The sequence below is a fragment of the Xyrauchen texanus genome, chromosome 26, assembly GCF_025860055.1.
Source record: "Xyrauchen texanus isolate HMW12.3.18 chromosome 26, RBS_HiC_50CHRs, whole genome shotgun sequence".
Lineage (NCBI taxonomy): Eukaryota > Metazoa > Chordata > Actinopteri > Cypriniformes > Catostomidae > Xyrauchen > Xyrauchen texanus.
In genome coordinates, this window is record NC_068301.1 from 40,202,950 (window position 1) to 40,217,672 (window position 14,723).

The window sequence follows — 14,723 nt, forward strand, 5'->3', positions numbered from 1 at the left end:
TATAATTTTGTAATATATAAGATAATATACAGTTTTACAACATGAATGCTGCTCAGATTGCAGTTTGTTGAAGAACGATGACGAAGGGTCATTCTTTCAGGCGAGATCTCATGTAAACAATGGAGAATATATCAATATTTCTCAGATTTATCACTTTTATGGACAAAAAGTTCAATTGAATGTTTGTCAATTAACTCTTGTCATGGACGATTGACCCAAGTGTGTTGAACTGGATTCATCTGGCGATCGCGTTTTCATAATAAGGGTATGAAGTCCCGTTTTGATATTGCAGGTTTTCATTTGTACTCCTGCCACAAATAACTAAATTAGATCGGATATCAATGTTGAACCCTTACACCTTTGAAAAGATGTATAATTTGTTAACATTAATTACATTTATAGAAAGTAAATTATATATTAAAAGTAATCAGAGTGACGTCACTACTGCATGCGGGGGATTGCGCATCAACAGGTTAATACTGTCACGAATGTAATTCAATGAAGGCAGACGAAGGTTGAGGATCCAAATGCAGCTTACTTTATTACTAACAAAATACAAAGAAAAACCCTCAATGGGGAAATAAACAAGAACAGAGAACTCGGGCAGGGAACACAGACCAGGCTAACTACATTCACAAACATTCAACGAAAGACAAGGACTGAACCAAAAACCAGGATATAAATACACAAGGACAGGATGATTACAAATGATACACAGGTGAGAACAATGAACAAAATGGCAGTGATGATGACAGGTGGATACTGGGAAGTGTAGTTCTTTTAAACAATAGACTAGTGAGACAGTGGAGCTAAACAAGGGACAAAAATAGAAACCAAAGGGGCAACGGTAAAACAAGACAAGGTAACCCTAACATAGTCCCCCCTCAAGGATCGGATTCCAGACGATCAACAGTGACAAAACAAAAAACAGGAAGAACAAATGTCCATTGACTGGGGGGGAAGCTTGTGGTGGGCAGACAGACCAAGGGGGGCAACGAGGGGCAGACAGACAGTCCAGGGGGCAACGAGGGGCAGACAGACAGTCCAGGGGGCAACGAGGGGCAGACAAGAGGTCCAGGGGGGCACAGAGGGCAGGCAGGAAGTCCAAGGGGGCACAGAGGGCAAGGACAGGTTCAGGTGGTCTGGGGGCTGGCCACAGGGCAAGGATCGGTTTGGGAGGCCTGGGAGCTGGCCACAGGGCAAGGACCGGTTCAGGAGGCCTGGGAGCTGGCCACAGTACAAGGACAGGTTCAGGTGGTCTGGGGGCTGGCCACAGGGCAAGGATAGGTCTGGGGGACCGGGGAAGAGGCCACTGGACAGGGGCAGGTTCAGGAGGCCTGGGAGGAGGCCACAGGACAGGGACTGTGTCGGGGGGCCCGGGAGGAGGCCACAGGACAGGGGCCGGGTCAGTAGGCCTGGAAGGAGGCCACAGGACGGGAACTGGGTCAGGGGGCCTGGGAGGAGGCCACAGGATAGGGGCCGGGTCAGGTGGCCTGGGAGGAGGCCACAGGTCAGGAACAGGGTCAGGGGCCCTGGGAGGAGGCCACAGGTCAGGAACAGGGTCAGGGGCCCTGGGAGGAGGCCCTAGAGGCGGTGACCTGGAAGGCTCTGACGGCGGGGCCAATGGAGGTGGCGCCATAGGAGGCTCTAGAGGCGGAGGCCTGGAAGGCTCTGAGGACGGAGCTGAGGAAGGCTCAGGAGATGGAGCTGAGGAAGGCTCAGGAGACGGAGCCGAGGAAGGCTCAGCTGAGGGAGGCTCAGGAGGCAGAGCCCTGGGAATCTCGGGAGGAGGAGCCCTGGCAGACTCGAGAGACGGAGCCCTGGGAGGCGGAGCCCTAGAAGGCTTGGGAGGAGGAGCCCTGGGTGGCTCGGGAGTCTTGAGAGGCGGAGCCCTGGAAGGCTCGTGAGGCTGGAGGGGCGGAGCCCAGGAAGGCTTGAGAGGTGGAGCCCTGGAAGGCGGAGCCCTAGGAGGCTTGGGAGGAGGAGCCCTGGGTGGCTCGGGAGACTTGAGAGGCGGAGCCCTGGAAGGCTCGAGAGGCTTGAGAGGCGGAGCCCTGGAAGGCTCGAGAGGCTTGAGGGGCGGAGCCCTGGGAGGCTTGCGAGGCGGAGCCCTGGGAGGCTCGAGAGGTGAAGCTCTGGAAAGCTCGGAAGGCGGAGCTCTGGAAAGCTCGGGAGGCTCGGAAGGCGGAGCTCTAGAAGCTCGGGAGGCGGAGCTCTGGAAAGCTCAGAAGGCGGAGCTCTGGAAAGCTCGGGAGGCTCGGAAGGTGGAGCTCTGGAAAGCTCAGAAGGCGGAGCTCTGGAAAGCTCGGAAGGCTCGGAAGGCGGAGCTCTGGAAAGCTCGGGAGACTCGAGGGGCGCAGGCTCTAGGACGGGCACGACCATTGGCGCTGGCTCTTGGGTGGTCCTGGCTGCTGGCGCTGGCTCAGGGACGGTCGAGGCTACAGGCGCTGGCTCAGGGACGGTCGAGGCTACAGGCGCTGGCTCAGGGACGGTCGAGGCTACAGGCGCTGGCTCAGGGACGGTCGAGGCTACAGGCGCTGGCTCACTGACCTCTGAGGCGACAGGGTCTCGCTGGGTGACGTGGTATGCGCTGGCTTGGGTTCGCTGACCGTGGCTGACGAGGGCTCTGGCTCGCAGACCGGGGCAGGCGAGGGCTCTGGCTCGCTGACCGTAGCTGACGCGGGCTCTGGTTCGCAGACCGGGGCAGGCGAGGGCTCTGGCTCGCTGACCGTAGCTGACGAGGGCTCTGGCTTGCTGACCGTAGCTGACGAGGGCTCTGGCTTGCAGACCGGGGCAGGCGAGGACCGGAAGGCGGAAGCCCGTCTTCTATCCCTCCTCCGGGCAGACGAAGAGGGCCGCGCTGGCTCACTGACCTCTGAGGCGACAGGCATTGGTTCACTGACATCTGGGATGACAGGCACTGGTTCACTGACATCGGAGTCTACAGGCACTGGTTCACTGACATCGGAGGCTACAGGCACTGGTTCACTGACATCGGAGGCTACAGGCACTGGTTCACTGACATCGGAGGCTACAGGCTCACTCACCGTGACATGCGTGGGCTCTGGCTCGCTCACAGTGATATGCGTGGGCACTGGTTCGCTCACAGTGATATGCGTGGGGCGGGAGGCGGAAGCCTGTCTTCTCCTCCGGGCAGACGAAGAGGACCGTGCTGGCTCACTGACCAAGGCAGGCGTGAAGGGACGAACCACGGGCGAAACGCAGACCTGCAGAGTCTCCTCAATGAAGTCGTGGAGCGTCCAGCCGCGCGTCGTCGATGGCAACCGTGCCCGGAGCGCACAACTCAGGTTGGCCCGAAAAAACGCCACCAGGTCGGAGTCAGGGAAGTCAGTGGCACCCGCAGTTGCGAGGAAATCGCAGGTGTAGTCCTCCACCGGACGGTTTCCCTGCATGAGGCTAAGCAGTTTGCAGCTTGCTCGTAACACCACTGGATCCATGTTTATGGTCTGTCGTTCTGTCACGAATGTAAGGCAATGAAGGCAGACGAAGGTTGAGGATCCAAATGCAGCTTACTTTATTACTAACAAAATACAAAGAAAAACCCTCAATGGTGAAATAAACAAGAACAGAGAACTCGGGCAGGGAACACAGACCAGGCTAACTACATTCACAAACATTCAATGAAAGACAAGGATTGAACCAAAAACCAGGATATAAATACACAAGGACAGGATGATTACAAATGATACACAGGTGAGAACAATGAACAAAATGGCAGTGATGATGACAATAGACAATAGACTAGTGAGACAGTGGAGCTAAACAAGGGACAAAAATGGAAACCAAAGGGGCAACGGTAAAAGAAGACAAGGTAACCCTAACAAATACAGTATAAAAACGTCTATGGAGAGTCCTCATAAGGATACCGCACCAACATTTGCATCAAGTAAAACCTCCTACATTACATTATCATAATAAAACCTGTTTATCAAATTATCCATTGGAAGTTATCCTTTCTGTTGATAATCTTACACCTGGAAAGAAAACAAATGCTTGCACTGCCAATTTTCTTTGCCAAGTGTCAACATTTCTTCCTTGTTAAGAAGCTAAAGAGATCAAGAATTTCCCACATCCAACTTTGAATGGAAAACAGCATTAATTACACATTTGAAGGGGTCATATTATGAGACATCAAAGGTCCTTGCAAACATGATACTAACAAGGCTCCTTATTAGCCTGTCAAATTTTCCAACCTAAAAGTCTCTATGATGTTCTGGTTAAGAGATATGTTACTTGTTACTTGGTTGCTAGACAGTTACCAAGGTGATACTCAAAAGGATCCTTGCTACCCTGAGTCTAATGAATGAAACCAGAAGTCTTTACGATGTTCTGGTGCAGAGATATTACATTTTTTATGTGGCTGCTAGGGTAAGCCCATTTGGTTGCTAAGCAGTTACCAGGGTGATACTTATCAAGCTTCAATTCCATCCCAAGTATAATAAGCCATCACGGAACTCTCTACGATGTTCTGGTGCAGAGATGTGTTATTTTTTACTTGGTTGCAAGGGTAACCCCATCTGGTTGCTAAGCAGTTGCCTGTGTGATACCAAGAAGGCTGCTTTTTGTTCTGTGTCATTCAATCCAACAATGAAGTCTCTACAACATTCTGATCCTGAGATAACCTTCTAAGCTATTTTAATGCAAGTCAATGGGGTTAGGTTGCTAAGGTGCTCTAAATGGTTGCTAGGGCGTGGCTAAGTTGTTTCCATGATGATACTTGAAGACTGAATGCTCTCATGTCTGTGGGACGTTCTGATAAGGAGATATCATCAAAGCTTTTTTTAATGGCAGTCAATGGGATTTTTCTAGGTTGTATGTAGTTGCTAGGGTGTTAAAGTGATAGAGTGAAAGAAAGAATAAAAAGATTGATGTAAAGATAGAAAAGAGAGTGATGGAGTGATAAATAGAAAGTATAAGTGGTGGAGTGATAGGACGTATAATGAATCCTCTAAAGGAGTTATTACAAGAAAAAGTTTTCACACCTTAAATGGGGGTCAATGGAAAATTAGTCCTGTTCGGAAGTCCGTTACGGGAATATCGGAAGTCCAACCAGTTAGAAAAGATAAAGAAATCCGAGTCTGACCAGTCTGAAGGTCTGTGCCGAGTTTAGTGCATGAACATGTAGCTTAAAAGCTCTAGGAGGAGTTAGACCGATTTTTTAGTCTCGGAAGAATAATAATAACTAGATTGCAAAGTTTGTGGACAAACTTTAGGTTGCATAAGAAAGCCTAGCCTGAAAGTTTGACGTAGTTGTAAAAGCTTGAAGTTTGAAGGTTTTTAGTTTGAAGTAGTTCGAAATTTAAGTAGTAATTTTAAAAGTTCAAAATTTAAATTATAAGATCTGATCAGATAGATAGATAGATGATAGATTGATCGACTGATCGATAATTTGGTGGCTAGGAAGTTACCAAGGTGATACTCAAAAGGCTCCTTGCTACCCTCAGTCAAATTAATGAAACCGGAACTATGATATTCTGGTCAGAGACATGTGATTTGATACTTTTTTGCTAAGGTGACCCCATATGATAACTATAGGGAGTTACCAGAGTGATACTTTATGAGGCTCCTTGATATTCTGAGTGAAATAGGTCAACCCGGAAGACTCTATGATTTTCTGGTGTAGAGATATGTGATTTGTTACTTGGTTGCTAGGGTAACCGCATCTGGATGCTAGGCAGTTACCAGAGTGGTACTTTTGAGGCTCCTTACTATCCTGAGTGAAATAAGTCAACCTGGAACTCTCTACAATTTTCTGGTGCAGAGATATATGATTTGTTAATTGGTTGCTAGGGTAACCCCAGATGGTTGCTAAACAGTTACCAGGGTGATCCTTATCAAGCCTCCTTTCCATTCCTGAGTGAAATAAGTCAACCCAGAAGTCTCTACCATGTTCTGGTGCAGGGATATTTTATTTGTTACTTGGTTGCTAGAATAACATCATCTGGTTACTAAGCAGTTACCAGGGTGATTCTTATTAAGGCTCCTTGCCATCCTGAGTTAAATAAGTCAACTTGGAAGTCTCTACCATGTTCTGGTGCAGACATTTGTTATTTGTTAGTTGCTTTTTAGGGTAACCCCATGTGGTTGCTATGCAGTTACCAGAGTGATATTTAATGAGGCTCCTTGCTATCCTGAGTGAAATAAGTCAACCTGAAGTATCTACGATGTTTTTGTGCAGAGACATGTTTTTTATTACTTGGTTGTTAGGGTAACCCCATCTGGTTGCTAAGCAGTTACCAGGGTGATCCTTATCAAGCCTCCTTTACAACCTGAGTTAAATACATCAACCAAGAAGTCTCTACCATGTTCTGGTGCAGGGATATGTAATTTGTTACTTGGTTGCTAGGTTAACCCCATCTGGTTGCTAGGCATTTACCAGGGTGATACTTAACAAGGCTAGTTGCCATCCTGAGAGACATAAGTCAACACAGAAGTCTCTACAATGTTCTGGTGCAGAGATATGTGAATTGTTACTTGGTTTCTAGGGTAACCCCATCTGGTTGCTTAGCAGTTACCAGGGTGATACTTATTAAAACTCTTTCCAACCTGAGTGATATAAATCAACCAGAAATCTCTATATTTTTCTGGTGCAGAGATATGTAATTTGTTACTTGGTTGCTAGGGTAACCCCATATGGTTTCTAGGCAGTTACCAAGTCGATACTTAACAAGTCTTCTTGCTTTCCTGAGTGAAATAAGTCAACACAAAAGCATCAACAATGTTCTGGTGAAGAGATATTTGATTTGTTACTTGTTTGCTGGGGCTTGGCTAGGCAGTGAACAGAGTGTTTCTTATTGGTTGCTTACTAACCTGACTCAAAAGAGCCAATCCCACAGGAGTGGTGGTGGCATAGTGGGCCAATGCACATAACTAGTAATCAAAAGGTTGCTGGTTCGATCCCCACAGCCACCACCATTGTGTCCTTGAGCAAGGCGCTTAACTTCAGGTTGCTCCAGGGGAATTGTCTCAGTAATAAGTGCACTGTAATTTGCTTTGGATAAAAGTGTCTGCCAAATGCATAAATGTAAATGTAAATCCCCAAGTGTCTATGATATTCTGTTCTGAAGATATCCATCTGTGCCATTTTACATTTAGAGCTTTATTAATCCCCATGGGGCAGTTCATTCAGACTGTCATGGTGCTTCACATATACAGACAACATTGAATACACGTGCAAACAAAAAATCTAAATACATGAAATATATAAAGAAAAAATAATATTAATAACAAATAAAAACAAATAAATAAATAAATAAAATAGTCAATAATGTTTGTTACATAAAGTAATTGCTTCAGGCACAAAAGTAAATTTGTAACGGTTTGTGAGACACCTGATTGTCCGAAATGTCTGATTTTGAATGGAAGTCTATGGGGGTGGTTACTAGGGTGCAGTAAATGGTTGCTAGGGCATGGCTATGCCATTTCCAAGTGATACTTAAAGACTGATTGGTTGCCCGAGTGAAATGAGCCCGCCCCCGTGTCTCTACGACATTTTGATTGGGAGATATGATCCCACAAAATAAAGTGTCTTGTCATAGTAGAGAAAAAAACAATTGTTTTCATGTGCGAGACCCTTGCCATAGTATGCGTATGAGGCATATTTGGGCCCGGGGTACACCCAGGGGTACATCTTAGGAGGATCTTGTGCCCAAGGTTCCCACGACCCCATTCAGGGATCAGGTTGTGAACCTGTAAGCGCTGCCCCAGGAGAAGGCAGACACAGTCTTGACGTTGCTGTGTCCAATGCATGCTTTACGCATCTATTTGGATGCATGCAGAACTTCAGAGTCTCTGAGCAGCTCTTTGTCTGTTTTGATGGACAGCGGAAAGGAAGCTGGATCATTGACGCCATAGCTATGGCATATCATGCCCAGCACGAGCCACCTCCCGCAGGGCTACAAGCCCATTCTACCAGGAGTGTGGTGGCCTCCTGGGCCCTGACCAGTCGCTCCTCTAAAAGACATTTGCAGAGCAGCGGGCTGGGCAACACCCAACACCTTTGCGAGTTTCTACAATCTCCGGGTTGAGCCGGTTTTGTCCCGTGTCTTGGCAGGAATGAACAGGTAAGTATCTTCCACTAAAACATTTCCCTGTTGGTAAACTGCATCTTCCTTGGTCAGAGGCCCCTCTGCCCCAGTCACCATGTTTGTAGAAACTCCTCCCCCGTTGGGTAGGACCTAGCATGGGACTTCTCCACGTGACATACTTCAGATGAAAAAGAGTCGACAAGACCTTGTGACATATTTCCACTGACCCCCCCCCCCCCTCCCCCCCCCCTCTCTGGGTGGGGTGTGGTCTCCATGGTGTCTTCCCCTTGGGAGTGATTATTATATTATATATATATATATAATTTTTAAATATTTAAAGATAACTATGTATAATTATTTCATCATTATATATTGAATTATTGTTATATGAGGGGCTTTCTTAGTAAATATTTGTATATGCGATTAAATGTGATTAATTGCAATTAATTAATCAGGACACCGTGTAATTAATTCGATAAAAAATTGAAATCGATTGACAGCCCTTATATATAGTTGAAGTCATTAACCCTCATTTTTTAACCACTCCACAGATTTCATATTAGCAAATTATAGTTTTGGCAAGTCGTGTCGTATGCTACTTTGTGCATGACATAAGTAATTTTTTCTGAATTTGTTTACAGATTGTTTCTCTTTTAATCGACTATACACAATTTCAGTCAGTCAGAAGTTTACATATACTAATTTACTGTACCTTTAAGCAGCTTGGAAAATTCCAGAAGATGATCTTTCATCGGTCAAGGCAGTTAGCCAATTAGCTTCTGATAGGAGGTGTACTGAATTGGAGGTGTACATGTGGATGATTTTTAAGGCCTACCTTCAAACTCAGTGCCTCTATACTTGACATCATGGGCAAATAAAATAAAACCTGCCAAGACCTCATGAAAAAATTGTGGACCTCCACAAGTCTGGTTCCTCCTTGAGAGCAATTTCAAAATGCCTAAAGGCACCACATTCATCTGAACAAAGGATAGTATAAACACCATAGGACCATGCAGCCAACATTATGATCGGGAAGGAGACACATTCTGTCTCCTAGATATGAACGTAGTTTGTGCAGAAAGCGCAAATCAATCCCAGAAAAACAGCAAAGGACCTTCTGAAGATGCTGGAGGAAACAGGTAGACCAGTATTTATATCCACAGTAAAACAAGTCCTATATCGACATAACCTGAAAGGCTGCTCAGCAAGGAAGAAGCTACTGCTCCAAAACCACCATAAAAAGCCAGACTACAGATTGCAAGTGGGGGACAATGATTTAACACCATGTTTCAAATTATTATGCAAGTAGCAAATCAGCAGGATTTTGTTAAAATAAACATTCAGGTTTTATTTTTTTCAAAGAAACTGTTCATATGTTCCCTATCAAAAGCTACACTTTGATGCTGCGCTGATTTAGCACTTTGGGGAACGTCTTGTAGGAGTGACCAGCTGTGAATATGTGTGCAACACATCAATGAAATTGACTAGAATTTATAGCCTCTGCCGATGACATCATCAGGATGCGCCAATAGATGCGCCACAGGTGCATCGTCAGGTCTTTGTCTTCAGACTGTTCTGTGTGTGTTGTGCTTCTCAACCCTGTCAAAACCTTCTACTTTCCTCTGTTAGGAGTTAGAATTGTTAGGCAGTGTGCAAAAACCTTTCTCTTTCTTTAAATTAGCAATAAAGAAGGCAAGCGGTGTGTGTTCCCGTGTTTATGCCATATGGCTGAAACGGACACACACCAGTTTTGTTTTGTTTGTTTGGGGGAAAAGCATGCTGCTCTTACGTTGGGGCGGGGCTGGTGCGAGCATTGCGAGCTGTTCTCAGTCAAAATGCTTTGTACTCATCTCGCTTACTTCCGAGAGCCAGCGCCCACCCTTCCATCGGGGGTTCTCATATGGATCTGGCTAAGGAGCGAGAGATGGGTCCATCCCTATCGCTCGCTCTCTCTCCAGATCCAGCCGGACCTTCTCATGATCTTGAAGCGCACCCCGGCGCCTCTTCGGTTCATGAGGGGGACATTGAATCTCTTCAGTCTGCGGAGCTACCCACCTCTGAGCGTTCCTCGTACGATAGTAAAGTGGCTGAGGAACTACTCGAGGTGGTTACTCGTGCAGTGGCCAGACTACAGTTAGACTTGCCACACGAACAAAAGACCCCGAAACGCTCTAAGCTAGAGGACAGATTTCTGTCTGGTGGCCAGGGGAAGGGAATGCCAAATCAGTCCCTTCCTTTCTTTGAAGACCTCCATGACGAGCTTTCTCGTTCATGGCGGAAACCGTATACGTCCCATGTCTTTGTGCCCTCAACGTCGACATATTCGACCATCGTGGGTGCTGAGGCACAGGAGTATTCCATGATGCCGCAGGTGGAAGAGACACTCACAGGTTATTTATCGCCTGGCTCGGCATCATCACTAAAGAGCCCTATTCTTCCCACAAAGCCATGCAGGACCACCTCTACGCTCGCGGGGAAAGCTTATCAGGCCGCAGGTCAGGCTGGTGCTGCCCTACACACTATGGCAGTTTTACAGGCATACCAGGCTGACCTGTTGAAGGACCTGAGTGCGGGCAGTACGGTCGACGAAGTGGCTTTTTCAGAGCTGTCAAGCCACAGATCTGTCTCTCCGGGCGACCAAACAGACTTCTCGTGCCATTAGCTGGTCGATGGCTGCTTTGGTCAGCACGGAGAGACACTTATGGTTGAACCTTTCGGGCATCAGCAATAAGGACGAAGTATTCCTTCTCGATACACCGGTTTCACTTTCTGGCTTGTTTGGTGACTCGATGAACACAGTCATCACCAGGTTTCTGGAGGCGAAGAGTCATGAGGAAGCCTTCGGGCAATTACTTCCTCGCTGCACTCAGGGGGAGGGGCGGCTGGCCACCCAGCCCCGCCCCGGTCCTTCTAGAAGGGAGGCTCAGAAACAAAGTGTGGCGAATCGCGCTCCCCCTCGTAAAGACTGGGGACTGGCTCGTCACCCTCAGCAGCCTCCAAAGCAAGAGTTAGTGGTTTCCAGCGTAATGTTGGTTGTTCCGTTGCTTCCTGCCATAGTCCAGGACATGGAACACTCGACATCCCCTCAAAAGGAAGTGTCAAAATTGATACCCATCTCAGAGAACCTGGCAGCTTGGAAGCTACTGCCGGGTGTTTCTATGTGGGTCCTAAGAACAGTAGAAAAAGGCTACAGAATTCAATTTGTTCGCCGTCCTCTGCGTTACAACGCCGTGGTTCCCACTGCCATGAAACCGGAACAAGCATGTCTACTATGGAAAAAACTGCAAAATCTCTTGATCAAAGGGGCCATAGAACATTCCATTCCAGAGAGAGAGTCAGGTGATGATGTACTCCCTGGTTCCCAAGAAAGATGGGGGATTGCGTTCGATTTTAGACCTTCGAGGCTAGAATCGCTCAGCGAGTTTGATTGACGGGATGCCATTGGGGAAACATCCTCTGCTCACTCGCTTCGTTCGTGGAGCCATGTGATTAAGACCTCCTGTTTGGACCAGGATCCCTTCATGGGACTTAGCGATAGTCCTTGTGGGTCTGGTTGAGACCCCCTTTGAACCTCTAGAGTCAGCGTCTGATAAACTTCTGACTCTCAAGATGGTTTTTCTTATTATCATCCGGTCACTCTTGAAGCCTTCTGTTCCCCGCCATTTACAACGCCGGATCAGGAGAAAGTTCACGGACTGTGTCCAGTCCTTTCCCTTCAGGCTTACGTACACCACACTAGCCAGTGGCTTAAGTCAGGGCAACTATTAGTTTGCCATGGGGGCCGTAACAGGGGGGCGACCACCACCAAACAAACAATATCACATTGGGTGAGGGATGCTATTGCCCTGGCCTTTGAGGCGCGGTCAAGCTTCACCAGTAGGTATCAGGGCTCATTCTAGGGGGTCGCTTCCTCTAAAGCTTTGGCTAGAGGTGTCCCTCTGCATTATGTTTGTAATGCGGCAGGCTGGTCATCTCTGCATACATTCATAAGATTTTATAGTTTGGATGTTCATGCCACTCCGGGCTCTTACGTCCTTGAGTCAACATCACAAGCTCATGTCTGAGACCTCTCACGCTCTTGTGAGCACAACTACACAACCGTAAGGCATCCAGACATCCACAGTGTGGCTTTGTGGGTATTCTTGTTCCCAAAGCACTAAATCTGCTTTTGATAGGGAACGTCTTGGGTTACTTAACTGTAACCCCTGTTCCCTGAAAAAGCAGAACGAGATGCTGCGCTTCATTGCTGCACTGAGGATGCCCCAGGACTGCTCTTCAGACAAAGACCTGACGATGCACCTGTGGTGCATCTATTTATAGCCCCTGGTACCAACGCATCCTGATGATGTCATCAGCAGAGGCTATAAATTCTAGTCAATTTCATTGATGTGTTGCACACATATTCACAGCTGGTCAGTCAGCACAGCATCTCGTTCCTCTTTTTCAGGGGTTAGACTTAAGTAACGCGAGACATTTTATTTCTCATGTTTTAAGATAACTGGTAGCAATCTCAGACTGGTTAGTTAATTAGTTTACCAGGTGATCTTAGTTAAAGGGAAACCTACTTAAAGAGGTTGTTCCACATTAAGCAAGTCACAGTTCTCATGCAATATGGGGAGGAAGAAAGACTTTCTGAAGATGAAAAGTGTGAAATAGTGCAATGTCTTGCAAAAGGCATGAAAACAATTGATATATTGAGAAGATCTATGAGGGTGGGTGCCAGTATACCTACAGCTCTGGGAGGCAATACTGGCATCCTCAAATGAAATATTGGCAGAAACTATATATGGACTTACAATTTTCAATGGATTAGAGCAGGGGTGCCCAATACGTCAATCGCGATCTACCAGTCGATCGCAAAGGCAATGCTGGTAGATCGCACAAAATTTAAATGTACTTTCGTTAAATTTTAATAAAAATCAATATAATGTCTTTCCTCCTTTTAGTTTCTGTCTGACTTGCACTTGACGTGTAAATATTGACCAGGCGAGGTTTTTTTTATTCAGTTGCAATGACAACTAGGCTTGCGCATATGCACCTTTCAAGGACTTCTGAGAACAGAGCGCGAAATTGCGATACTACTGCCCGGATTAGGCAAAACTGTCTGATTCCATTCAGTGCAAGTCATCAGAATAAGGTAAATTAAGGTACAACAACAACTAAATTTTGCGCTCTGTTCTCAGAAGTCCTTGGAAGGTGCATATGCGCAAACCTAGTTGTCATGGCAACTGAATAAACAAAACCTCGCCTGGTCAATATTTACTCATCATCAGAATAAGCTAATTGCCCTGGCTATTGTAATCTATTGTGCTGTAGGTGTTTTAGGTTTAGTTTTAAAACTGAATGATATCAACACTGAACATTATTATATATTTTTTTATTAATTAGAAGATGAATTCCATGTAGGGATACATGCAGGAGTCCCAACCAACTGTGAAGTCATCTCAAAGAAGGGTTCATATATTAATATGTAACTTGAACTGTAAAAAGTTTTTTGTTTTAAATTGTGTTTATTTTTTGAAAAAAGATCTTTCCATGAAGCACATATGACAGATTTCTGTTTTGAGTTCATTATAACCCATTGAATGTTTTCAAAGTGCAATTAGCGTAATTATTTGGAACAAATTTTTTTTTTCAAAATATCAATTCAATTGTTGACATTATCAGTTCATTCACCTGTCATAATATCCACATTGTAAAATAATTGTTGACGATAAAATAAAATCCTTAATCATACTGACTGTTTCAGAAAAACAAACAAAAATGGCATGTGCATAATAATTTGGAACATGGTGTAGATGGCATTATGAGGAAGGAAAATTATGTGGATATATTGAAGCAACATCTCAAGCCATGAAGTTCAGTCGCAAATGGGTCTCCACAATAGAATATGCCAAAGTTGTGGCAAAATGGCTTAAGGACAACAAAGTCAAGGTATTGGAGTGGCCATCACAAAGCCCTGACCTCATTATGATAGAAAATGTGTGGGCAGAACTGAAAAAGCATGTGCGAGCAAGGAGGCCTACAAACCTGACAATTCTAAATCAGTTCTATCTGGAGGAATGGGCCAAAATTCCAGCAACTTATTGTGAGAAGCTTGTGGAAGGCTACCCAAAAGGTTTGTCCCAAGTTAAACAATTTATAGGCAATGCTACCAAATACTAACAAACTGTGTGTAAACTTCTGACCCACTGGGAATGTGATGAAGGGAATAAAAGTTGAAATCATTGTCTCTATTATTATTCTGAAATTTGACATTTTTTAAATAAAGTAGTGATCCTAACTGACCTAAGACAGTGAACGTTTTCTACGATTATATGTCAGGAATTGTGAAACACTGAGTTTAAATGTATTTGGCTAAGGTGTATGTTAACTGAAGAAGTTTGTGAAGTGCACCAGTGCCTCCTGTATCAAAGTACCCCCACAACATGATGCTGCCACCCCCATGCTTACATTTACATTTACATTTATGCATTTGGCAGACGCTTTTATCCAAAGCGACTTACAGTGCACTTATTACAGGGACAATCCCCCCGGAGCAACTTGGAGTTAAGTGCCTTGCTCAAGGACACAATGGTGGTGGCTGTGGGGATCGAACCAGTAACCTTCTGATTAACAGTTATGTGCTTTAGCCCACTACGCCGCCACCACCACTGTTCATGGTTGGGATTGTGA

At 45.8% G+C, this 14,723-nt stretch overlaps 1 protein-coding gene across 3 annotated transcripts in view; it reads left to right on the plus strand.

Annotated features, from left to right (window-relative positions):
* Positions 1-14,723, plus strand: part of LOC127619620 (retinoic acid receptor beta-like) — a 271,989-nt gene that overhangs the window by 246,593 nt on the left and 10,673 nt on the right. The gene's annotated exons all lie outside the window — the stretch shown is intronic.